This window comes from Felis catus, chromosome F2, assembly GCF_018350175.1.
Source record: "Felis catus isolate Fca126 chromosome F2, F.catus_Fca126_mat1.0, whole genome shotgun sequence".
NCBI lineage: Eukaryota > Metazoa > Chordata > Mammalia > Carnivora > Felidae > Felis > Felis catus.
This window is the reverse complement of record NC_058385.1, coordinates 15,765,846-15,791,185: the sequence shown is the minus strand read 5'-3', so window position 1 is coordinate 15,791,185 and position 25,340 is coordinate 15,765,846. Positions and strand designations below refer to the sequence as shown.

General features: G+C 40.2%; 1 long non-coding RNA gene across 3 annotated transcripts in view; it reads left to right on the top strand.

Moving 5' to 3' along the window:
* The window catches only part of LOC109496017, a 160,705-nt gene extending 136,712 nt beyond the window's left edge, over positions 1–23,993 (top strand). For 2 of the 3 annotated variants that reach the window (XR_006592301.1, XR_006592297.1), the window contains 2 exons: positions 14,835–14,920; positions 20,670–23,993. This is a non-coding gene — a long non-coding RNA (uncharacterized LOC109496017). Of the gene's footprint in view, positions 1–14,834; positions 14,921–17,635; positions 19,750–20,669 lie in introns of those variants that run through there. The other variant, XR_006592298.1, reaches the window with a different exon arrangement.
* The last annotated feature ends 1,347 nt before the right edge of the window (positions 23,994–25,340 follow it).

The window sequence follows — 25,340 nt, the reverse complement described above, 5'->3', positions numbered from 1 at the left end:
TTTTCTCTTCCCCCCGTTGTCATGCTGCTGCTTGCCTGGCAACTAGGGCATGTTCACAGATGTACAAAGCTTATCATCTATTTGGGGGAAACCTGTAAGCCAGCAGTTAAGCTGTGGTATGTACCCCCAGAATCATAATTCAAGGTAGAATTGTAGTCCTCTGAAAAGAATATGAGCTAAGTACTGTATCATTTCAGAGTAGGGAGAGATTCCTTTTAATGGAAGGAACATATAGAGTGGTTGGTTAAAGTCATGGTCCTTGGTATCACAGGGACTTGAGCTGAATCAGCTTCATTATTTGGTGGCTGTTGCTATTGGACAAATTATTTAACCTAAGTTTTAGATTCCTCATCTGTAAAACTAAGTTTGTTATACTTACTGCATTTCCATGGGGATTAAATGAGATAATCCATGTAACTCATGGGGACTAGACAGAGTGAGGACTCAAAAAATGGTGGCAATTGTTGGAATACTCTGCATGCTTGGGATTTTGACAGCTAGAGATGGGGCAGATGATGACATTTCTGTCTTTCTTTTCTTTTCTTTTCCTTTTTTTTTTCTTCCAAGTGTGATGGAAAGAATTTTAAGAAGGGGTAAGCAGGTTGTATTTACATTTTATATAAATCACTTTCTGACATTTTCTGCTTCATAGTCCTAAAATTGCACTGTGTGGTACAAGTCGCTTGCAAAGAAGGTAATTACCAAGATAGTTTACAATTTGACCAGTACATTACAAAGCACTATTACCTCTTCTCTACAACAGTTTCAATAGATATTGTTGTCTCCTATTAATAGAGGAGAAAATAGAAGCCCAAGAAGAAAATAACTTGTTTCCGGTCACACTTTTAGTAGCCGGACCAGATTCCTTCCTTTTTCTGATTCTTGTTCACGACTTCTTTCCTTGAAACTATCCTATGTGTCTTTTGCCTAACATTTTCAGTATACTAGGCATTGCTTCAAGTACATTATACATTTTAAGTCAACTAACCTGTACTGCATTTCCTTGAAGTTGGTACTTTTGTTAACCTACAGGTAAGCGGGTGGGGACAGGGAAGGCAAGTGACTTGCCCAAGGTTTCTTAGCATGTGCTGGACCTCTGTTTGGCACTGTTCCCATGAAATTATGCATCCCCTGGTTGCATGCTCCGTGACCTCCAGTTTCTCTTCTATGATTCCTTCCACCTTGTTCCAAACCGAATAAGAACCAGCCCGAGGTGAACAGGTCGTCAATAGGTGTCTGCGACACCGGGCAGCTCACCTCACAAGGAGACAACAGCCGCGAGTATTTGAATTGCTCTGTTGCACACTTTCCAGGCTCCCTGTGACCAGGAGAGACATGGCTTAGCAGAGAGGCTGCACAAGTGAAGGTGCTGGGGCAGCTGGGGTGGGGAGATCATGGGATTTGAAGTAAATAGAGCTGGGATGAAGACCAGTGCAGCCATGGGCACTTGCTCTTCCGGAACCCTAAGCAAATCATTGACATTTTGAGGGGGGTCTATGCTATGTCTGAATTGCTATGTTTGAAAAAAACTGGGAGTAATATGAGCATTTTCCCACCTGCCTCACACATTGTTCTCAGGATAAAATAAAGCAGTGTATGAATATGCAATGTGAAGACTCTACATTGTATATAAATAGGAAGCACCAAAGGCCTCCAACCATTTTTAATATCAAATAAAATCCTGATTTGTCTAGTTGTCTAGAATGACGAGTGGAAATAATTTGTTTCTGTAACTGAACCCAGATTAGATCTCTGGACACCACCCTTCTATTAACGCACCTTGATTTTTGAATCCATGGAATTATTTTCACTTCCACGTCTTTTAATGATTGCATCACATTCCTCATTTTAGGAGAGAATCTGAACCCACAGGTCTCATCAACTTAACACCTTTGTCCAAAGAAAACAAGAGGGGACACTTTCCTGGTTTGTAACATTAACTGATAACTTTAGTCAATGTGGCCCCCTCACCAGGGTATAGGATATAGGATAAGGTCACATTCATTTTGTTATTCAAATTATAGTAGCTGTGTTTCATCCAGTTTCCTCTTTCCCCATGGGGTTCCATGAAAAAACCAAGACCCTTAGAAATTTACTCAGTCCAAAGAGCTTAGTCTCCATAGATACATCACTTGACAAAGGAAGAAAGTAGAACATCTGGTCAAATGGCAGAAGAGCCCCTTTCTCTGCTGCTGTTGTTGCCATCCACAGCAAACCCTGCAAGTTGAGGAGCCGATATCCTGCCTATTGACAAGCTGCTCTGTCAAGATTGTAATGGGGTCACTGGTGGTTTGTCAGCGTGAGGATCCGGGAAGGGAGGAGAGCCCCTTCCTGCCCCAGGATTCCTGAGCCTCCAGGGTGAGAGCCCCATGCGAGCAGCAGTCTGAGTCCTCACGCCCACAGCACTGCCCTGGGGCTGCAATAGTTCCAGAGCCACCATCAGAAAGGAGTTGAACCTTGGCCACTTCGGGGAGCCTAAGACCAGTCCTCCTCTCCAGCAATCCTGGTACCAGGGTTTAGTCACCGCTTTGGGACTCTCCTTTCCTTCTAATGACTTTCCTCCTCAGGGTCCTTTTGTTTCTCCTGCAGCCTAGTGCAAGGGTCCTCAAACTACAGCCTGTGGGCCACATCAGCCTGCTGCTGTTTTTGTAAATAAAGTTTTATTGGAACACAGCTATGCTCATTTGCTTACATATCTTCTATGGCTGCTTTCATACCGCGGAGTGGAGGACCTATGGTGACACGCTGTGGCCTACAAAGCCTAAAATGTCCACTACCTGGCCCTTTGTGGAAAAAATGTGTTCAGACACCCGTGACCATCAAAAGTGTCATAGTGACATTGATTATGGCAGTAAAATGTTCTTCTACAAGGTTCTGTAGTCAAATAAATGGAAGGATGTAAATGAGTGCATGTGTGAGGGATAGCGCCAATCATCAAAGCAGCTACACTCCAGGTTCTTGTCAAACCACCATCGGCAATTCTTTTATACTCTGTCCCCAGCCGCAATGATTTTTTCCCCCAGAACAAAGAAGATGAGCTCTAAGTTGATTTGAGATCTCCACTTCCAGAAATAGAAATAGGTACCAAGTTTTAAATAGAGAACAGCCTGACTCATCAGTATCCCAAACACACGCCCAGGGATAGGAAATGCTATCATAGGGAACAGCCAATGGCTTCTCAAAATAAATAAGTGCTCGTACTCGGAGTAGTAGTAGTCACGTCAGGTGCCTTTTGGACTACTAAAAGATAAAGAGACATGAAATCAAACTTTTTTGGAAGATTTTGTGAACGGTAATCTTTATATTGAAAAACATTCACGAGAAAAGCACTAGAGTCATGTTGACCCAACTAATTAAAAATGAGAAGATTCACAATGTAGTTGGCTTTTCCTCTCTTGCTTCATGAGCCTTGTTGTCCAACAGCCTGAGCTAAACATGCTGTGTCAATCTTCTCTTTTACATTTCCTGGGTGTTTTCTTCTGAGATTCTGCAACAACCCTGTCATTATTTTAAATATTTTTGCCTGTAAATTTCAGAATACTTGATCTGATTTTAATAGGATCCATGTGTGAAATCCTTTATTTTTTTTTTCATCTATCGTTCTGATTCTTTCTGCTCTTTAGTACAGCACAGCTTGGTAGCACTAGGTACGTCTTGTTGAAAGTATGTCCATAAATATGTCCCTTGCAGCATGGAACAGCTTGTTAAATTGGCAGTCCTCAGCAGTTTGCCTAGAAAAGTTTGCCTCACTTGCGATAGTCCAAATGTAGGGCAGAACACAGCGTAACTTTTTATCTAATTTTACCAATTGACATATTCTTCAAATTTTTAACTACCTCGTGTCTTTTCCTTACAGCGCCGACACCTGACTTTAAAGTGGCTAAATGTTCTCCCAATTGCCAAATGTGGATAGGGAAATTACCTTTTATTACTGGATATTAATCTGGGGAGAAATTAAAGAAAATAATACAATAATTTAAAACAGGATGCTAAATACACTGTGGGAAATGCATCCTGAATGGCTGGGGCCACTGATTTCTATTCCTTAGGTGGGATTGGTGGTGTTCTTCTTTATGGCAAGGGTGGGGCTCACTAATTTTAATTTTTCAAGTTTTGTTGATATCCTTTAGTGGTCTACAGTACTTAATAATACCCACTCCCCTCCTTGTTTTGGAGAAAGAGAGGGCGAGTGGAGGAGAGGGGCACAGAGAGAGAGAGAGAGAGAGAGAGAGAGAGAGGGAAAATCTTAAACAGGCTCCATGCTCAGTGCACAGCCTGATAAAGGGCTTGATCCCACGACCCTGGGATCACAACCTGAGCCAAAATCAAGAGTCAGACACTCAACCAACTGAGACACTCAGGCACCCCTAAGATACACCGTTACTGAGACTGATACACTTTGGGATTTTATTGGTATGCTCTGATTTTCATCTCTCGCTGGTTAGGATCCTGTTAGAACTAGGAGTGACAAATATAGAAGGACTTTCAATCCATAATTTAATGTCACAAGGATGAGCCTTCAATGCCACAGCCCTTTGCCCTCACCTCTGTGAGAGGAGGCCAGGTTCTCTTCCTCCCTATGTCTATAGAACATGGTCAGGCAGCACGTATGTCTTCAGGCCTCAGAACACCAGAAAAACTCCTTGTCAGCCTGTAATTACACTATTTACAATGTACCAAACCTTTTCCTGGGGGGAAACCGCACAACGAAACAAGACAAAACAAAGCACATATCTGAATGTGGCATCGGTGAAGGGACCCACAGCTTTGTGTTCAGTAACCCTGTTTTGGTGGCCACACCCTCCAGATGGCCCTAAGTGCTTCAGGAAGTTGCCTGAAGAGAATGCATTTTCCATGCTTACTCCCTGTCTTCAGATTTTATCACTCAGCAGAGTATTTGCCTGTTTATGATGAATTTATTAGAAAATATCATTGCTGGAACAATTCTTGAAGAAAGCCTTCTTAGAAATCCAAAGTGGACTTTTTAGCAAAATGACACATACTTTTCCACCTTCTTCTTCTTTTTTTTAAATGCTTATTTATTTTTGAGAGAGAGAGAGAGTAAGTAGGGGAGGGGCAGAGAGAAAGGGGAGCAGAGGATCTGAAGCAGGCTCCACGTGAGAGTAGAGAGCCCAACACAGGGCTGAAACTCACTAACTGTGAGATCATGACCTGAGTCCAAGTTGGATGCTTAACCGACTGAGCCACCAGGTGCCCCTCCACCTTCTAAACATGCTTTCCCAGCTGCAGGTGAGTAAGGACCACTGCATTTAGATCATTTTAGTTTTACTGAAATTATGTGAGACATAGACTCGCCTTTGATTTTCAGAGGTGAACATTTATATTCCACACCTCTCTCAAGGGTAAGAGAGAGAATCTGAATCTCTTAGTATTTCTTAAAAGTGGGGGGTTGGAGTTTTACTGACTTCAGAATCATCTTGGGTAGAAGTTACAAGTGCACATTGCTGGGATTCACTTCTAACTCACTGAATCAGAGCCACTAAGGTAGTATTGGGGTAATTCTGATGCATATGAAAAATTTGAGAGCATCACATCCATTGCCCTGTACATAGCTGGTGTTCAATATATTTGTGTGTGTGTGTGTGTGTGTGTGTGTGTGTGAAGGGAATAAAAATATTCCAAGGAAATTTAAAAAATTATTCAAATATAGTACTGTTTAAAAAAGAATTAAATGTCCTTCAGGCTTTATGTTGATTTAACCATGTTAAAACTGTGACCAAAGACATTCTAAATTGTGGAACTGTGGTTGATAATTGAAAGAGAAAATCTCTTGGCATCTTGAAGAATATTTTCTAATACTCTTAGAGGGGTCTGTAAAGCACATTTAAAATAACTATCCTGGATCACTTTACTATTTTTTTAATTAGAAAAATTTAATTATTGCCAAAAGCTGTTTGCTGGAATTATATAAAAATGTTTACAGATGCCTTAGGAAGAAAACAGCAGAATGTGGAACTAATTGTGTTGATTCAAGATAATTATGAAACACAAATGACCATTACTTACAACAAGTCCCCTGACAACCAAGGGTTGACTCCAGGGATCAGGCTCAAATGAAGGAAATAATAATAATAATAATAATAAAAGAGCGGTGATATACTTATGTGGTAATAATCAAAGTAGAAAATGTGCCCTATTCCCAAGTTAGTAAAGGCCTTTAGCGACATTTCGGTTTTTCAGTTACACAAGCTATATTTTCACTAAGTAAAGCTTCTTCCCCCACCCCCTAACTTCAAAGGAGTATCTTGTTTTTAAAAATCTTGAATTCCTATCGCATTGACTCTTGGGAATACGAGGTGAATGAATTACGTTTCCTGATTTTCCCTTATGGTGGAGAGAGACATATTTGGGTATGAATTATTTTCATTTCTTTTCCATCCTAGATTTTCAGTGAGATTTCATGCCAGGGTTGCAGGTAAGAGCCCAGAAGAGACTTTCTGGGTGCTCTAAGATGTCTTGGCACAAAAGACCTGAGCAACTATCATCGGGGTGTTGCAGGTGGTCCCCAAACTATGTGGACTTCTTGTTCTATTGTGATTTGATCATGCTCTATTTAGACTAAAAGGTAGAATCAAAAACACAGAAAAGGCCAGAAACTTCTATTGGGAATCACCACCGATAAGAAATGTTAGAGGACCAAACATGATTTTGAGTCTTCTATTGAACAATAACATCTTGGAGAGAGACTCTAACACCTTTGTAGGAAAACAGTCAGGTTTCAATTTCACATTACTAAACTGAAAGACAAGCTGTAAATCAACATGTAAGTCGCCAGATCAACAATGTGTAATAGAAATAGAAGGTGAGCCACAGATACAATTTAAAATGTACTGCTACCTACTTCAAAAAAAGTAGAGAGAGACAGGTGAGAGTAATTTAATATTTTATTTAACCCGTTATTTCCAGAATATCATTTTAACATTTAATGACTATAAAGATCGTTAATGAGATATTTGACATTCTTTCATCATACTAGGTCTTCACATGTCACTTTGAATTAGCCAAGTTTCAAGTGTTCAATGGCCACATGTGGGTAGTGGCTGCCATATTGGACAATTTAGCCCTGGACTGTTAATCTTCCATCCATGTATTAGTTCTCTAAGAGGGACTCTTTTGAAGGATGAATTATTTCAAAGGCTGTAAAATGTTGTCATTTCCATGTGATCTTAAGATGAGTATGTGTCAGTGAATGACCAGGAGTGACAGTGGGAAATGTGCTTTCTGTTGATGTATTTGAAAGTTACCCTTGGGTTTTCCCAGGCTGCAGAGGCTGACCTTTTCCAGCACTGTTACTTGTTCAGTTGCTGCATTTACTAGGTTGGGCTGTCAGACAGACACTGCAAATTGCAATGTGCTATGGCTGTGCTGGACTGTTGGACTGTTGGATGATACTTTAAGATGTCTTTACTCTCTGCTAGTGGCTGTCTCACTGCAGCTTGCTATCTAGCAACTGCTTATGCCTCCTCTGCCAAAGATGCTGAGCCAGTGGACTGGTCTCATTCTAGGCTTTCACTATTGGCTAGTAACTGGACAGAGATCTCAAGGAGCCAGACGTGGTGTTCATGGCAAATGTGAGTCTCATAGGCAGAGTGAAGGTTGAGCAATACCGTGACTCAGTGTTTAGACTTAATCTCAATCTGGAGTGCTACACATCAATAATATATTATTTTTTTTTTATTTTTTTTTCAACGTTTATTTATTTTTGGGACAGAGAGAGACAGAGCATGAACGGGGGAGGGGCAGAAAGAGAGGGAGACACAGAATCGGAAACAGGCTCCAGGCTCTGAGCCATCAGCCCAGAGCCCGACGCGGGGCTCGAACTCACGGACCGCGAGATCGTGACCTGGCTGAAGTCGGACGCTTAACCGACTGAGCCACCCAGGCGCCCCTCAATAATATATTATTGACTTAGAAACATACCAGCTTTCTTGAACTGTTTTCATTCATTTCTGGATTTCAAGTTCAGAAAGTTGATAATTATATATCATATAATTCATGACACCATATCATTGGTTTGCACAGGTTTCTGTCAACCAACTGACTGATTCACTTATATGTCACCTATCTCTCTATCAACTGTCCATCCATCTTTTTATCAGTCCATCTCATTTGACTCCCATTTTTCAACTTCTGTCATTCTGGTTCTTTCTCTTATCACAAACAGTCATATTAATATGTTTAATGATATCTTTTTGTTTTCATGTTTTTATAAGACATTTGTTCATGCATTCTAGTTTATACAAGTGTCATTATGTTAGACAGATCATTCTATTTTCTTTTTATCATTATAGCCTATTGATTCTAAGACCTATCCATATAGCTATGTAAACATTCAGCTATTTGTTTCTAATTACTGCAGAATACTTCATAGTTGGCATCTACCATGTTTTACCTGTCCACCAGCAATAGGCTCCATGATTGCCTCACACCATGACAAACAGCACTGTGATAAATATCATGGAGGATGCCCCCCTTCCCTGCCCTTTTCCCCCCCCACCCCCCCACCACTGTATGAGAATATTTTTGAGAATTGTATCCAGGAAGAGTACTATTTGTCATAGGGAATATTTAATTTAACTAAGTACTACCAAGTTGCTTCCAGAATGTCTGCACTGGTCTCTGCTTAAATCATGAGGCATATGAAGGTTTTCATATAGCCATATGCTCAACAATAATGGCATTATTCAGCTTTTCAATTTTAATCAACCTAATGAGTTTCTTAAACTTTTTTATGCTATCATGTCAAAGTGTATGATAAAACATAAAATTGGGAAGCAAACCGAGGTGATAAAATCCAGTTTTCTATTCTTTTTGAAAAACATTTGACCGTGTGCTGGTTGATACAGGCCTAGAGACAAGTCACTATGCTTAATAAAAGTAGCGAGAGTGGGAATCCTTGTTTTGTTTCTGATCTTAGAGGAAAAGCTTGAAGCTTTTCACCGTTAACTATGGTATCAGCTGTGGATATGTCATAAATGGGCTTTATTATGCTGTGATACATTCTGTTTATACCTACTTTGTTGAGAATTTTTTATCACAAATAGATACTGAATATTGTCTAATGCTTTTTCTGCATCTACTGAGATGATCACATGATTTTTTATCTTTCATTTTGTTAATTTGGTGTATTGTGTGGATTGATTTGCAGATGTTAAACCATCCTTGTATCTCTGAATTAAGTTCCACTTGATCATACTGTATGATCGTTTTAATTTAATGTATTATTGAATTCAGTTTGCTAATATTTTGTTGAGGATTTTTGCATCTGTGTTCATCAGGGATATTGGCCTGTAATTTTTGTGGTGTTTTGTCTGGTTTTGGTATCAGGGTAATGCTGGCCTTGTAAAATGAATTTGGAAGTGTTCCCTCCTCTTTAATTTTTTGGCAGATTTTGAAAAGGGTAGGTGTTAAATCTTTGAATGTTTGGTAGAATTCACTAGTCTGATCCTGGATTTTGTTTCTTGGGAGGTTTTTAATGACTAATTCGATCTCTTACTAGTAATCAGTCTATTTAAATTTTCTATTTCTTCCTGACTCAGTCCTGGAGTATTGTATATTTCTAGGAATTTATCCATTTTTTCTAGGCTGTTCAGTTTGTTGGCATAAAATTGTTTGCTTATGATCCTTTGCATGTCTGTGATATCAATTGTAACTTCTCCGCTTTCATTTTGATTTTATTTGAGCCTTCTCTCTCTCTTTTTTTTCCCCCCTCTTTTTTTTTTCCCCCTTGGTGAGTCTACCTAAAAGTTTGTCATTTTAGTTGATCTATTCAAAGAACCAGCTTTTAGTTTCATTGATCTTTTCTATTGTCTTTTTAGTCTCTTATTTCTATTCTGATCTGTATTGTTTCCTTCCTTCTACTAACTTTGGGCTTCATTTATTCCTTTTCTAGTTCCTTTAGGTGTAAATTTAGATTATTTGTTTTGGATTTCTCTTATTTATTGAGCTAGTTAGATTTCTCTTATTTATTGCTCTGAACGTCCCTCTTAGAATGGCCTTTGCTGTATCCCACAGATTTTGGTATGCCATATTTCTGTTTCTAAATATTTTTAAATTTCTCCTTTTATTTACTTGATGATCGAGTGGCTGTGCAGTTGCATGTTGTTTAATATTCAGGTTTTTGTGTTTTTTCCAGTTTTCTTCTGTCCCCATTTAGGTCTGTTAATATTTCCTTTCTAATTTTGATGGTTCTATGTTGGGTGAATATATATTTATAAATGTGAATCTTCTTGCTAGATTGGCCCCTTTATCATTATTTAATGCCATCCATTGTCTTTTATTACAGTCTTTGTTTTAAAGTTTATTTTGTCTGATATAAGTATGGCTACATCAGCTTTCTTTTAGTTTTCTTTGCATGGAATATATTTTTTTCATCCCTTAACTTTCAGTCTCTGTGTGTCTTTAAATCTGAAGTGAGTCTCTTGTAGGCAGCAGTCTCTTTTTTTATCCATTCAGTCACAGCCTTTGACTGGAAAATTTAGTCCATTTACATTTAAAGTAGTTAGTAGTTAGTGGTAGGTATGTCATTTAACTTAACTTATTAACTTAACTTATTAACATTAACTTATTGACATTACAAAATTTTTTTTAATGTTTATTTATTTTTGAGAGAGAGAGAGAGAGAGAGAGAGAGAGAGAGATCAGGTGAGGGGTAGAGAGAGACACACACACAGAATCTGAAGCAGGCTCCAGGCTCTGAGCTGTCAGCACAGATTCTGATGCAGGGCTCAAACTCATGAGCCATGAGATCATGACCTGAGCCAAAGATGGATGCTTAACTGACTGAGCCACCCAGGTGCCCTGTACTTATTGACATTTTTAAAAATTGTTTTATGGCTGTTTTTGTAGTTCCTCTCTGTTCCTTTCTTCTTCTCTCTCTTCCCTTATGGTATGATGAGTTTGTTCAGTGTTTTGTTAAGATTCCTTTCTCAATTTCTTTTGTGCATTTACTATATGTTTTTGATTTGTGGCTACTGTGAGGTTCACATGTAACATCCTATGTATATAACAGTCTATTTAAATTGATAGCAACTTAAATTTGAACACATTCCAAACTCTACATTTTTACTCACCCCATCCTCATATTTTATATTTTTGATGTCACATTTTACCTCTTAATCAACAGCCTGGTTTGTTCTTGATGTGTCCCTGTTGTTGAGGGTATGCCAAGACCTGTCTGTGTTCCTAGGGGAGGAATCTCATTTAGCACCTAGTTTCAGGCTGATGAGAAGCCAGAGCCTCAGGCAGCAGCTTTTAAAATATGCAAATATATACAGTCCTGTGGGACCACAATTGTAAACCCTATTGGCCTCCAGACCAGGAGATCTGGAGGTTGCCCCTGGGTGATGGTTGCAAAAATTGGAACTCCAGATGTGTGTGTAAGCTCCTTTCTGAGAGGTATTCACCAAGGGAGTGTGCCATGATGGTGTCACTCTGCTCACATTCCTAGGAGTACCTCCATAACCTCTAGATGTGTGAGAAAACAGAATCCTTGCTCCTTAGGCTGAAGGTACAGGATAAAAGAATAGGCCTTTTTCAAGGGAAGACTGGGGTTGTGTTTCAGTTTGCTGTCTGTGCAGAGCCCTGGGCAGGGGGGAGGGGCTGCCAAGACTATCCTTCTGATTGTTACAATCTCTTGGAGCTCAGGAACTCCAGCCCCCTTGGCCACAAGGGCCAGGCAAACATGGCATCCCCTGTGTGGTTTATGTGGACCAGCCATCTTCAGTAGGGCAGCTGGAAATATAGGGGCTGGGGCACATTCACCGGCTTCAGAAAAGGCAGTGGGAAAATGTCTTGACTGTTTGGCTTCAGCAATGCTGGAGGAGAATGCCTTGACTATGGGTATATGCTTGCCCCAGGATAGAGGTTGAAGAATGCCATGACTGCTCCTATTTGCCAACCCCAGCCAGGCAGGGTGAGTGTTGCAACTGCCCATGCTCACCAATGTTAGCAAGGGACTGGAAGAATGCTATTACAATCATTGGTGCTCACTTGCCCCAGCCAGGGAGCAGGGCATCACTGCAGCTGCCTCCACTCTCTGGCCTTGGCAAGGCAGCGAGACAGTGTCATGACCACTTACCCCTTCCTGACTCAGCGAGGCAGTGGGAGGATGCTGTGCCCGAATATACCACCAGCACTAGTGGGATAGGTGGAGAGCACACAAATGGAATCCACCAGTACTTCCATCTCTGGAGAGCACTCCCAACTGCCCCCTGCCCCTCCAGCAGATTCCCCCAGGCCAGAAAATGAATCTTCTTTATATACAGTTGAGGCACTTTTCAAATCAGTGCTTTTTCACCAGATCCTAGGGTGAGAGAGACTGCCCACAAGCTATTTAACAAGAGAATCTGTTTTTATAGCATTTTGCATCCCTTGGACATTAGCCCCATTGATTTTCTAAGCCAGACATTTTTGGGGGCTTCTATCTCTGATGTAGATCCCAAGGGTTCTGGTGTCTGATTTGGGGGACCAATCCCTCACTCCGCTGGGAGAAGTGCCAGACATGTGAGATCCCTCTTTACTCTGCATCGAGGCACAGGGGTAGGGTTTTTGGTGGAACTGTGTCTCTACCTCTCCTACTCATCTCAATGTAGTAGTCCTTTTATCCTCTTGTGGAGAAGCAGTTGAATTAGTTTTCAGAGGGAAATGATCAGTATGTAGCTGTAGATTTGATATGTCCATGGGAAGAAATGAGTTCAGAATCTTCTCATGTTGCCATCTTGAATCCCACTTCTCATTCATCATTTTAAATAGCTTCCTTATGTCCATGCACTTAACAAACTTTCAGTAAACATTTGTTGAGTGAATAAATGAGTAAATGAATGGCAAAATAGAGGGCTATTAACTTGCATGCCATGTAAAGGCAAAAGAGTGTGTCTGTTACTCTGTAATATGAGTGACAGTGATTATGGGAAGGTGAGAACAGGATCTAAAGACAGTAAATTAGAGGATATGTACAAAATGAAAAAATTACAAATAGCACAATTTATACACATATTCTCTTAGATATTTATTCATAATTAGGTTCATTGTAAAATAATTTCAGAAATTATCTTACACAGTTGGTAAACACTACTCTTTGGAGTTTTAAGAAAGTCCTTACCATTTGAACAAAAGTACAAGGTCATTCCATAATTTGTTACCAGTATGAGATTCATCTTCGTGCACTCACTTCCCAACTGCACAACTCACTGACTGAGAACTACTGTCAGTTTTCCAGTCCATTCTTTAACGCCTTACAAGAGACCTTGCAAAAAATTCTAAACCTTCCCTTCCGACTTTGGATCACTCTCAGTTCAGAAGCTGTAATGGGGTGTGTGCTTCTCAAGGCCTAAGCTTTGGTCCTGCCCTTCAAAATCAGGCATTAGCTCATCTCCAGCTTAGGGTGCTGAGAGAAATTCCACAGTCAAAGGTAGATTGGTTAAAGCTAATAAGAGTCTAAAAACCTATGAAGACAATAGATAATGTAGCAAGTCAAAATTGCAGAAGTCGTTACCACTGAGTATTCAGGAAGAAAGAGGTAGAGCTAAGCACATGGACCAGAGATGTGAGACATTTGCCTACCTTAGTAAAAATAAAGGACCAACAATACTAGATTCTGCCAGATGTTTGACATTACATCAGAAAGATGCTGAAGTTAGCACCACAACACGCTTTGCTCACAAAGGTTGGCAGATTCTGGGATGAGAGATCCAGATGGCTGAGGGTGTGGCTAGTTGTGCTGAGGCTAGAAGCTCTTGGCCACTTGTCTTACCTCCAGATATTTTGGGCAAACCTAGAACCATCCCACCTCCATTCAGGCAAAAATAGAGAAGGCCAGAAGGTTGTTTTGCATGCTTCCCTTCCATTATCTGATTGCTGAGCACCCAGTTTCTCCAGGTTTCCCAATTTTCATTGGAAAAGTCAACAAGTAGAGGCTACAGTAGAGCCCAAACAGCAAAGAGCAGAATGAGCTGATCTGGTCTTTTTATCCCTTCCCAGACTGTGGCACTGATCCTGGAGCTGCACTCAGGCCGGGAGGGATATTCTTCCTTTGCCTCATTTCCTCACATCGTGAGGAATTAAAGGATAATATGGACTTTCCACTTTTATGGGTTGGCCAATACTTTAATGAGATCAGATCCCTTTTACTCTTGTTAAATTAGTAAATGAAAAAGTAGTTGAGGGGCAAATTAATCTCTTGTAGCAGTTTTGCCCTTCTAGCAGATATTAGTTAAGGGTTTTAGGGGCAACAGATGATTTTCTTTAAAATTTTTTTTTTCTTTTAATATTTATTTATTTTTGAGAGAGAGACAGAGTATGAATGGGAGAGAGGCAGAGAGAGAGGGAGACACAGAATCCAAAGCAGGCTCTAGCCTGCTGGGGGTGATTTTCATAAGCAACTGACCCAAAAAATGTTTCTGGCAAACAAATTCACAGCAAATTTTGGGCTACAGACATTATAAACTTATGATCGGGATAATGTCTGTTCTCCAGTTAAAAGTATGTGGTCAAGGGGCTCCTGAGTGGCTGACTTTGGCTCAGGTTATGATCTCACAGTACTTGAGTAAGAGCCCTGCTAGGGCTCTCTGCTGTTAGCACAGAGCCCACTTCAGATCCTCTTTCCCCTCTCTCTCTGTCCCTCCCCCACTCACTCTCTCTGTCTCTCTTAAAATAAATAAACTTTTCTTAAAAAAAAGTGTGTCGTCAATATATTGCATTATATGTTAATGTATGTATCAGTATATGCCGATATGTATTACCCTTACACATACAGATACATAAATAAGAGGGAGTGAAAACCATAGCCTTTGCCTTCTCTATACCCTCTACAGAGAGATCCTAAGCAGAATCTTGGTGTTGTTCCATACAGAAATGGAGAAGAGTATTAAACCATATTTAAGAATAATAATAATAAAAGGTAAGTGATCAAATGCCCTAAGCAAATAAGCCCATTAGTTCAAAATATTATTATTATTTTTACTTTTCATTTTCCTTGGGCAGCAAAAGAATGACCACCGTCCTCCCCTGACCACCTTGCCACACTGTCTTGTTATTATTTAAATTTGATACATAATGATAAAGCATCATCAAGGCACCTCAATTCATTTGACTTAAAACTCCCTGGTATTCTAAATGCAGTAGCAGTTTCCAACATGTAGTCCTCTGACTGGGATTTTAATGAAAGGATGTTCCTTTTCCTGTTTTTTTTTTATTTGTTTGTTTGTGTGATTCTGTGAAAATATTTAGCCATTTTCAGCTTCTGAGATAGTTTTCCAACTATAAAATAAATATCTGGTGTCAAGCATTTCTGCTTCAGAATGAAATGAGAAGCGAAAGGCAGTATCCATTAATTTATAATTAAACTGGTTGGGAAAGGGAAGCACATGCTAGCAGATTGGTCCTCGGTGACTGATACGCTCCCTGCCACAGAGCCACTGCTGGAGGATGATTTATTATTTTTCCTAATGTTCCTCATTCTCGTTTCAGCCGAGAAGGTCACCCACAAAAGACAGAATCCAGAAAAGAGGCGACACAGTTTGACTTTGGGTGGCTGCCTTTTTTTTTTCTCCTTTTCTCTCACTTAAATTTCAGTATTTACAGCTTACCAGTCTTAAATTTGACACTCAGCAGACATAAACTGTATTCTTGAGAGGATTAAAGGATTATTCACTCACTAGCTTAATCAGATTAATCAGAGATTTTGAACAAGATATCTAATGCCATTCACAAGATGAGACGCGTGATCACTGCCTGCTAGTTGAACTTGGCTTGAGCAGGCACACACACACACACACACACACGCACGCACACGCATACACTCATGTACACACAAACACATACATTGACATTTTACACACTATGATAATATTATTTAAAAATACTTGTTTTTAAAAAAGTTTTTTTTCAATGTTTATTTTTGAGAGAGAGAGAGAGAGACAGAGCATGAGTGGGGGAGAGGCAGAGAGAGGGAGACACAGAATTTGAAGCAGGCTCCAGGCTCTGAGCTGTCAGCACAGAGCCGGAGGCAGGGCTCGAACCCACCAACTGTGAGAACATGACCTGAGCCAAAGTTGGAGGCTTAACCAACTGAGCCAGCCAGGTACCCCCAAAATACTTGTTTTTTAATCATAATCAATTAGCTTCTAATGCTTACTTTATCTAATGAGAGAAAGAAAAAAAAAAGGTTATGTGCCTCTATATTTTCTAATGCTATTTAGATTTGAATTACTTTGTTCATTATAGGTTGAATTTATTTTTATAACTGCCTATTTATTGTCATATCATTCTTTAAAAGAATCTCTGGAACTTTTTAAGGAAAAATAATTATTTCCATTTTTTACATCCATAGGAAGTAACCCTTGAAATCTGAATATTACTGAATTAAGTTACAGTGTGAGAATAAAAAATAACCTGAAAAATAGATTTATTTGTTATTAATAAACAATAATAATTATTGTTTTTCCATTCCTATTAGGAGCTTAAATTCTATTCTACATTTATTTTAATAAGCTCCTTTTTCTGCAGGAACAGGAGGCAGCAAAGACCCTTTGTACTGCAGACATATTAGACCAGGATGGGACCAACTGTCCCATTGTAGGAACTCTTATTTTAAAGCAGCCTGAGTTAAGCAGATTTTGTTGGATTTACTTTCATTTGGGTCTTATGCTATTTGGAGGATAGAAAATGTAATATTGGAAGTATTCTCAAAGATAGGAAGAAGCAAAATTAAAATGTGAGCCCTATGCGTCCACTCTATTAATCAAAATCACCTGATCTAGGAACTCCTGAGACCCTGGGAGCAGAATTTAGTTATTGCTCCATATTGGCATAGTGGTTCAGAAGGCTGTGGATTTTGATGTTCTTGCTTCCCAACTAGAATCTTATCTCTGACGGTTATGCAATTATTATGAAATCTTCATTAATCTGTATAATGCTCATTAATGTTTGCTGGTGATGCTGTCTCAATATAGAATATGAATACCTGATATTTAAGCTTGTATTGTGTCTCCGATGTTTTGAAGTCCTTTCACAGATTACAGCAACCCCATGAAATAACAAAGCATTGCAATACCTATTTTATAGCTACAGAGAGAAAAAGTGCTTTATCCAAGGTTAAGCAATAGAATTAGGGCCAATATCCAAGTCTTTTAGTTTTGAGTCCAAAATAATGCCACTCTTTCTCCTGTTGTGGAGGTGTTGTCTCAGTAATGGCTGTGGGTTTGGATGGCTCCAGCAACACCTACCCTGCCCAAAGAATATGTGTGTGTGTGTGTGTGTGTGTGTGTGTGTGTGTGATGGGACACAGCTTAGTAAGTTTATAGGTATGGTTTGCAGCAATGAAATAAAATAAACAATAGTTCCAACTTAGCAAACACTGGAAACCAAAAACAGCCAATAAAAGTGAACAATGAATTTTGGTCAGTTTCCTGGGCTTTTGAGCTGCAATGAGATTTTATGGCTACGCCACAGCCAAAAGTTAGCAAAGGATGAAATCACAAGCCACTATTTCACTGCTCATCGGAGCAGTCAGAACGCTGGCTAACTTTTACAGTGTTTACAATTTGCGATGCACATAACCTATATTATCTCATCTAATCCTGAGGTACGTTCCTCGTTGTCATCCCTTTTTCAGGTGGAGAAACAGGAACACAGAATTTAAGTAACGTGCACAAGGTCTCAGGGTTACCAAGTGGCAGGTGGAGCCTACAGCTGGACACAGGATGTCTGTTCTTCATCACCGTGCCCACTTCCCTGCCATCAAATATGCATTTACAGTTCTGGCTGCTTTACAAAATATGATTTCTACACTGACACCTAGTAATCTTCATTGTTGCACTGTGTATGTATTTGTAGTCCTTTTACCAGAAATGGTGACGCCTGTTCTGGTTTCATTTCAGTCATAGCATGCTTTAAGGGCTTAGTCCGCACCAGATACATGTGAGATGTTTTCTCATTCATCTCAGTTAATCCTCACTTGGGAGATTGGAATTGTTTTGCTCATTGGCAGATAGAGAATGTGAAACTGGGAGAAAGTAAGCAACCTGCCGAAGTACAAGGCCAAGTAAAAAGGCTGCAATTCAACCCCAGCCTGATTCCATGCCCTCTTGGCCTCTCCCTGCACCTGAACATGAGGCCGCAGTTGGGGGCGGGGGGGGGGGTGGGGGCAGCGCACTGAGCTTTTCAGCCTAGCCTTGCTAGAAGGGACAGAACCAGCACACAAAATAAAAACATTCCAGATTTGCAGGATTACCTTCTCCCCACATGGGGGCCAGGAAGCCTCCTCTCTCTTAGCATGTTTCATTAACACTAAGTAATCAAGCCCAGTTTCCCTTTCCTTTTCCTGGGCCCTAGTAATCTTTTTCACTTTATAAAACTACATTTTTATTTTTAATCAAATGCACTATATTATTTCTGATTCTCTTCTTTCCTTTTGGAGAGGGTGAACCGCATTTGGTTTTCAATTTGCATCCCTGTAAATGGTTTTTGCTCCAAAAGCACAGAACAATGTGATGTTACAAAGATCAAGATCATCTGTTTAACTAGGGTAGAGCTAATCCCAAACTTATTCCTATCTGTGCTGGGTAGAAAAAGGATAAACATTGGGGAGAATGCTGGTATTTTTAAAAATCCATGTGCTATGTTCAGGGACCAGGAATTATTTTAGACAGGCATGACTAATTTTTTCTTGTGTTTAACTATCATTTGCAAAATATCTCAAGTATAGTGAGCACAAGAGCCTCTCAAATACACACATTTCCTGCACATATCCACACCTTCACACAGTGTTATGGGCACACATTTCCTCCATGCCCCAAAGTGAAAAAAAAAAAAAACTGGTTTAAGAATAAACCTCTTCTCTGAAAAAACATTTGCATTGGATTAAAACCACACTAAATTTCTTCCTCTAAAAATATTTGGTAGTGACTTTATTCTGTTAAGAGCAGTTGTTTTATTTCACAGAAAATGTAAATAAAGCCGTACCATCATGGAAGTTGATGGGTTTTATAAATGAACTTACAAAAATGAAGTTGGTCTGTTTGATACATTATTGTCTTTATTCAACTATCCACTGGAAAGGTCCCTAATATGTCAACTAACATGGAATGGAATAACAGTGGAATAACTTTGGGCTTGGTGTAGGAAGTTATTTGGATGCAATTACTTTTTGAGGAGATGTAAGCAGCTTGTGTGTGTGTGTGTGTGTGTGTGTGTGATTTCTCATAGTCACTTTTTTTTACAACTACTCTGTTGTAGCTTATTCTGCACTCCCAATAAAGGCTAATACTTCTGGAAGAGCCAGATCCTTGAGAAATGGTGTGTATGAGATTGTGGACTTAGCATTTCATAGAGAGAGAAATCCTGTGCCATTTCAACATAAACCAAAGAGATTATGTGACTTAGTGGGCTCTGGGATCACTTATATTTAGTGTGTGAGCGAAGATATTGGATCTCAGTAATTGCAACCATTGGGTTAACATGGCAGTTATTCGAAATGAATGACTCATGTAGGTGAGCCTTCAAGGTTATGGGTCACTGAAAAGCTTTTCCTAGATTCTGCATACAGCTGCTCACTGATCGGGCTTTCCTACATTGCTGGGGTCTCCTGGTGGCAAAGGCTAAGCTCTTCTCTCTTTCCCTCTCTCTTCTGTGTGTGTGTGTGTGTGTGTGTGTGTGCATGTGTGTATGTGTGAGAGAGAGAGAGAGAGAATGTGTGTGTCCATGTGAGAAGAGACTTCTCATCTCAGGTGTACTGTTTGTGGAAAGCGCAGTGAAGACAGGGGACGTGGGCTTCTTAGTGAATCTGCTTATAAGTATTTATTTATTTATCTATTTATTTATCATAAGCCTGCTGCTGCTGGAGTTTTGGAAATGTCCTATATCCGGCCCTGGGTAAGTATTTATAGGTAAAAACCAAAATATACATTTAAGATGTAAGTGCTCTACTATATGTAAGTTACACCTATGTAATCAAAAAGTTGAGACTCACTTCATTTACAAATAACGTGTTATTTTGTCAGTATTAATTTTTGCACGTGTTGCAGTTTCACTTAGTTTTCTTTTGGACCCTCTCGGAATTCCTAACAGTAAGTGACAATGGTGGTTTGGGAGAAGATGCACATTTTTAACAGCCATCAGTTGGATCTCTGAGCTGCGCTTGCTCAGCTCTTCAGACGTGTCCCCAGCCTTCCACATTATGTCTCTTTCGCAATGGAGAGTTTGCTAAAAGAAATTTGTCTAGAGTTCCATCTTACTTGGGGTTTTCCATTCTTGGTAAACAGTGCCTCGGTCCCTTATGTTTGACACACAGGTGGTCCCCTTCCTGCGATTATTGTAGAAAAACAATGTCGAATTGTAAAATATGTAAAACGAACCAGAAATCCTTAAATGAAAAAGAATGAGGCCAATACAATGGAAGCCATGATCCCAATAACAGAAAATAGGATCATGTCGCTTTATTTCTGAGCAGCTGGCCCTCCTGACCTCTTAAAAAAGCAACACATTAATGATGCATTCGCAAACAACTTGTTTTTACCTTGTGCTGACAGTCAGGCAAGTGGGAGGTTAGAGAAAAGAAGGGAAGGCCAGGCAAGGGGATTGCTTTGCTGTACAGTCTTGGTTTCCCGGCCTTGGCTGATGGAATTATTGTTTATTTTTTTAATTTTCAGAGGTAGGCTGATGACAGCTGAAGAAGACTGTATTTGCTGAGGAGCAGCATGATGGTAGAGAGGAGCAGAGCTCCTGAGGGAGACCTAATGGTTCCTCTCCTTCCTGCACGGAGATAAAGACTTATAATAAGCGTGCATGTTCACCATCTGGCTCTGTGCATGTGGTCCTTATGGAGGGGAAAGCAGCACAATCTGTAAATGATCAGGAGCCATGGCGCTCTCTCCAGAGAATCCACGATGCAATCAAGGTGACAGATGGCATGGCCACTGCTGTGGCCTCATGGAGAAGATCAAAATCACCTTCAATAAACTCTGACTGAAATGGGCATGAGCACCTCAAAAAAGTCAGTTTGTCAGTCAAACTGCGACAGCAAGCTGCATTGGGGAAACATAGCGGCCAGCTCTCTGTTTTCAATCGTTTCCGTCTGACTGGGCCTGAACTATGATCTTTCTCAAATTGTCCTTTCTGTTTAGCTGAAGCAGGCCAGCAAATTGCCAGATTCATTGCTTTATTGAAGAAAATTGAAAACACGATGTCCTCAATTCCGGGGACGCGCGACTGGCAGGTGCTGGGACACCCAAGCGCTGAGAGTAGATCCCCGTGTCTTCCGCCCAAGTTTGCTCAACTTTAGGCAGATTTTTGGATATGAAAATAAAATGCAAATATGTGCCTGGCCTGAAAAGATCAGCTGGCAATGGATACGTGAAGGGTATTAGATGTCCAATAAATGTGTGTAGAATAAACACATGCTTGAAAGGAAAAGGAGGAAGGGAGGAAGAAGGAAAGAGACGAAGTCTCCGTGTTGTTGCTTCCATGTATTTTGACAGCAGGCTGCCTTGATGATAGATTCGCTATCCATTTCCTTTTCTGTGCATGTTTATCGAATATAGATTGCTGTGAACTTGAAGCCTGGGACATAAGATCAGTGAAATACAGGTGTAACATTTTGTCCTAAACAAATTGTATAGAATTTGTAGAGGTCAACGAGTTCAGACAAATTTCCGTTTTTGACCCCCTTCCTTCCACAGCTGAAACATTTTTGAAAGGTCCAACTGCTCATAAAACTAGAGGGGGATGAGTAAAAGTTACCTGTAGTGGGAGAAAAATACTGTACTGTCTTTTTGAGAGGTAAGGGCAGTGATTTCAGGTCAAAGATGATGGATCTTAATGAAAGGACTCTCCCCCTCCCTCTCCCTCCTCCTCCCTTGGCAGAGTTCCACTGTTGTTCTTCCTCCCAAGCTCCAGGAAATGTACATTTCAAGCAAAAGTCGACTTTCCCAACCTTGTGGTTTCCCCAGAACCCTGTATCTGTTCTTTGATCCTGGTGTTTTATATTATTAAGCCTGTGAGGAGATCTCACAATTCCAACATCCCATTGATTTTCCTACTCGAGACCATAATCTTCTAGTTTGCATACTTGCTTTATTTAAAATCCAAATCCTGCTCCTGCCCCTGTCCCCATACTCCATGTTGTAAATTATTTGCTTGACAGCTGAGAAATATCTTACTATTAGGTCCTGGATTCTCATAATGGCTTTCTTTTCCCTCATAGTTGCTTCTGAATGCTAATGTCCTGCTGTAGAGATATACAAACAACTGAAGGACTTCAGCTCTAATCTGTGTACACAAAGCGAGAGAAACTATGAAAAGGGGCTCATATTTTGAGTAACAGAAATAGCAAGAACTTCATATAAGGACTGTCTTTTCACAGAGCATGTAAGTGTAGCTGACTTGTTATGTGTCACAGTTCCATGTGGTCTCCTGGGAGCCAGGGACTAAATTTATTCAGGAGGAAATATCTATGGAGTGCTGAACACCTATTAGGTATAGGCTGTGTCAGGAGCTGAGAAATAAAACTTCATAAAGAAAAGTAGGTATCACACAGCACTTTTATGGGCAGTCTCCCCTTGGGCTGGCTCTCTGCTGAGCCCGTTTGCATTCTCATCAATAATAGCTCTTGTGGAACACAGGACCCAGACGTGTGGGCTGGTGGGAGCATGCTGTCCTGTCCCTGGAGACGCTGTGTGTATTCTCCATCCTGGCCTTTGGCTCTCTGGAATGACAGGCTCTGTAATAGACATGTTCATCAACACGGCCACAAGGAGGGGTGGCAGGATGGGTCATTTCTGTCTATCGGTAGCAGTTTCTTCCCCCCAGACTCCAGCTGCTCACATGGAGTTATGCTTCAGAAAGGCAAATGGGTCTAATCCTTTCCTTAAGGAAAGGCCCCATAATCATATGGGGAAATTCAGCAGGGGCCAGAAGGTTGAAGTAGCCTACACTGGAACACGAATGTTGCAAGGCAACCAGCAGGAAATTTAGTAATCAGAGCTTGGCCTAAATTCAGATAATTACGTTCAAGTTCTCTCTGGCATGCAGTGTCACCTGATCGTATGCAAATTGTGTAACCATATATCATTACTCTCTTTTATGTCCTATCATTCCTAAATAATAAATTGCTTAGAGAAAGTTTCTTGTGGTAATTTGCAAATGTGAGTCTGAAAGCAGAGCTTTTCCTTTATAATGCTGCACATATACCCTTGCTCTCTCGGCCCGTGGGTGCGGCAGGTAAGAAGATATGCAGATCTTCAGATCCCACAGGCTCTGAAACTCACAAGGAGGATGGCTTGTGGTCAGAATATGGACAGTAGCTGCAACATGGACTGAATAATTTTTAATCATGGAGAGTGCTTTTTATTTTAATGTTTTGAAAGATTGACACAATGCTGAAAGGAGAGGCTACACAGAAATTTTAAAAGGTGCACACAAGAAGATAAGCAATCTATTAAAAACTCAGATTTTGAAAGCATGCCATTGGCCTGAAATGGCCTTGGGGTAACAGTAATAATGAATGGTGATTTCCCAAGTTCTCTGTGCACCAAGCCGTTTGGACTTCTCAAGAGGACAATGCTGTCTTCTTTCAAAAGAGGGAGTAGATGGCTTGCTACCAGTAAAACAGCTCAGACATAGCTCTACTGATTTGGGAACAAAGAAATGGAATGTGGTTTTGTGTGTGTAGGATGTCATCATATGAGCTCACACCAGCTCTAAATTGGGTATTTGGAGGCTACTACATCTTTTGGTCAGATTTCAAATCAAACCCTCAATGTCTGCATTTTTCTGTCCATGCTTCTCTGAACAAGAATGATGGTGAATGAGGATGCCACCCTGTACCTCAAATGTTTCTCAAGCTGCTGGTGTGTTTTGGTTCAGCTTTCATGATTTTTTATACCAGTTTGTGACTTAAAAAAAACTCTCATCAAAATATTTGTTATAGTATGATGTTGTGCTTAGAAAGGTTAATAAACGTTTTACAGAACACATTCATGTTTCGTTCTACTGATTGCTTGACACTCATTTTAATCTTCCTCAGGCTAGCAGTGAGCGAATGGTTCCTGTTTCCCATTAGATTCCTCCACCCTCCATAACGAATGAGCTGTTGGTTTGATTTCAATGAATTCTCTTTGGTGAACAATTCACTATAACAAATGCTTTCTTTGGCCATAAAACCATTTATCCTCCACACAGAAATGCTATTTCTGGCGCATTTTGTGCTGGTGTAGGGCATAGTTCTGTTCTTGGGGGTTCTTATAATCAGAAACAGCCCACTTTCCATTCTTCCCCGTGACACTTAAAAAATTATTAAGGTCATTTTTTCCATGCTTCTCCATAAGTGTATGAAGACTCTAAAGCAGCAATGTCCAAGAGACGTAGGATGTCATCTACAAATGGGAGTCACGTAAGTAATCGTTCCTTTTCTAAGAGCCATATTTTTAAAAAGTAAAAAGCAAATTAAATTAATTTTGATAATAGATGTTATTTAATCCATCAGATAAACAAAATGTATTGTATCCATACAGTAGAATATTTTTTAGTCACAAAAGGAATGGAATTCTGATCCATGATACAACATGGATGGACCTAGAAAACATTATGCTGAATAAAATCGGCCAGATGCAAAAGTACAAATTGTATGATCCCATATGAAGTATCTAGAGTTGTCAAAAATCAAGACAGAAAGTAGAAATGTAGTAACCAGAGACGGGGATGGGGGGGGGGGGTGGAGGAGAAATGGGAAGTTAGTGTTTAATGGGTACAGGGTTTCAGTTTGGGAAGAAGAAAAATTCTGGAGATGGATGGTGGGTGATGGTTGCACAATAATATGAATGTTCTTAATACCACTGAATTGTTTTTAAAGATTAAAACTGTATTTTGTATTATGTATATTTTACCATACATACACACACACACACACACACACACACGGATCAGATCATGCCATTCTTTTGCTTAGAAACCTCCTCTGTCTTCCCATCACTTTATAAACTATTTTTTAAAAAATTTTAAATCTTTATTTATTTTTGAGAGACAGACTGCGAGCAGGGGAGGAACAGAAAGGGAGACACAGAGTCTGAAGCAGGCTCCAGGCTCTGAGCTGTCAGCCCAGAGTCAGATGTGGGGCTCGAACTCACGAACCTCGAGATCATGACCTGAGCCGAAGTCAGACGCTTAACTAAGCCACCCAGGTGCCCCTCCCCTGCCCCCCTCCATCACTTTATGAACATCCGAGTACCCTTTCCATGAACTTTGCATTCCTGTGTACCTGGCTTCTCCCGCTACCTTTTCCTGACTTTGCTACTTACAGGCCATGTGATCTTCTGTAATTTACT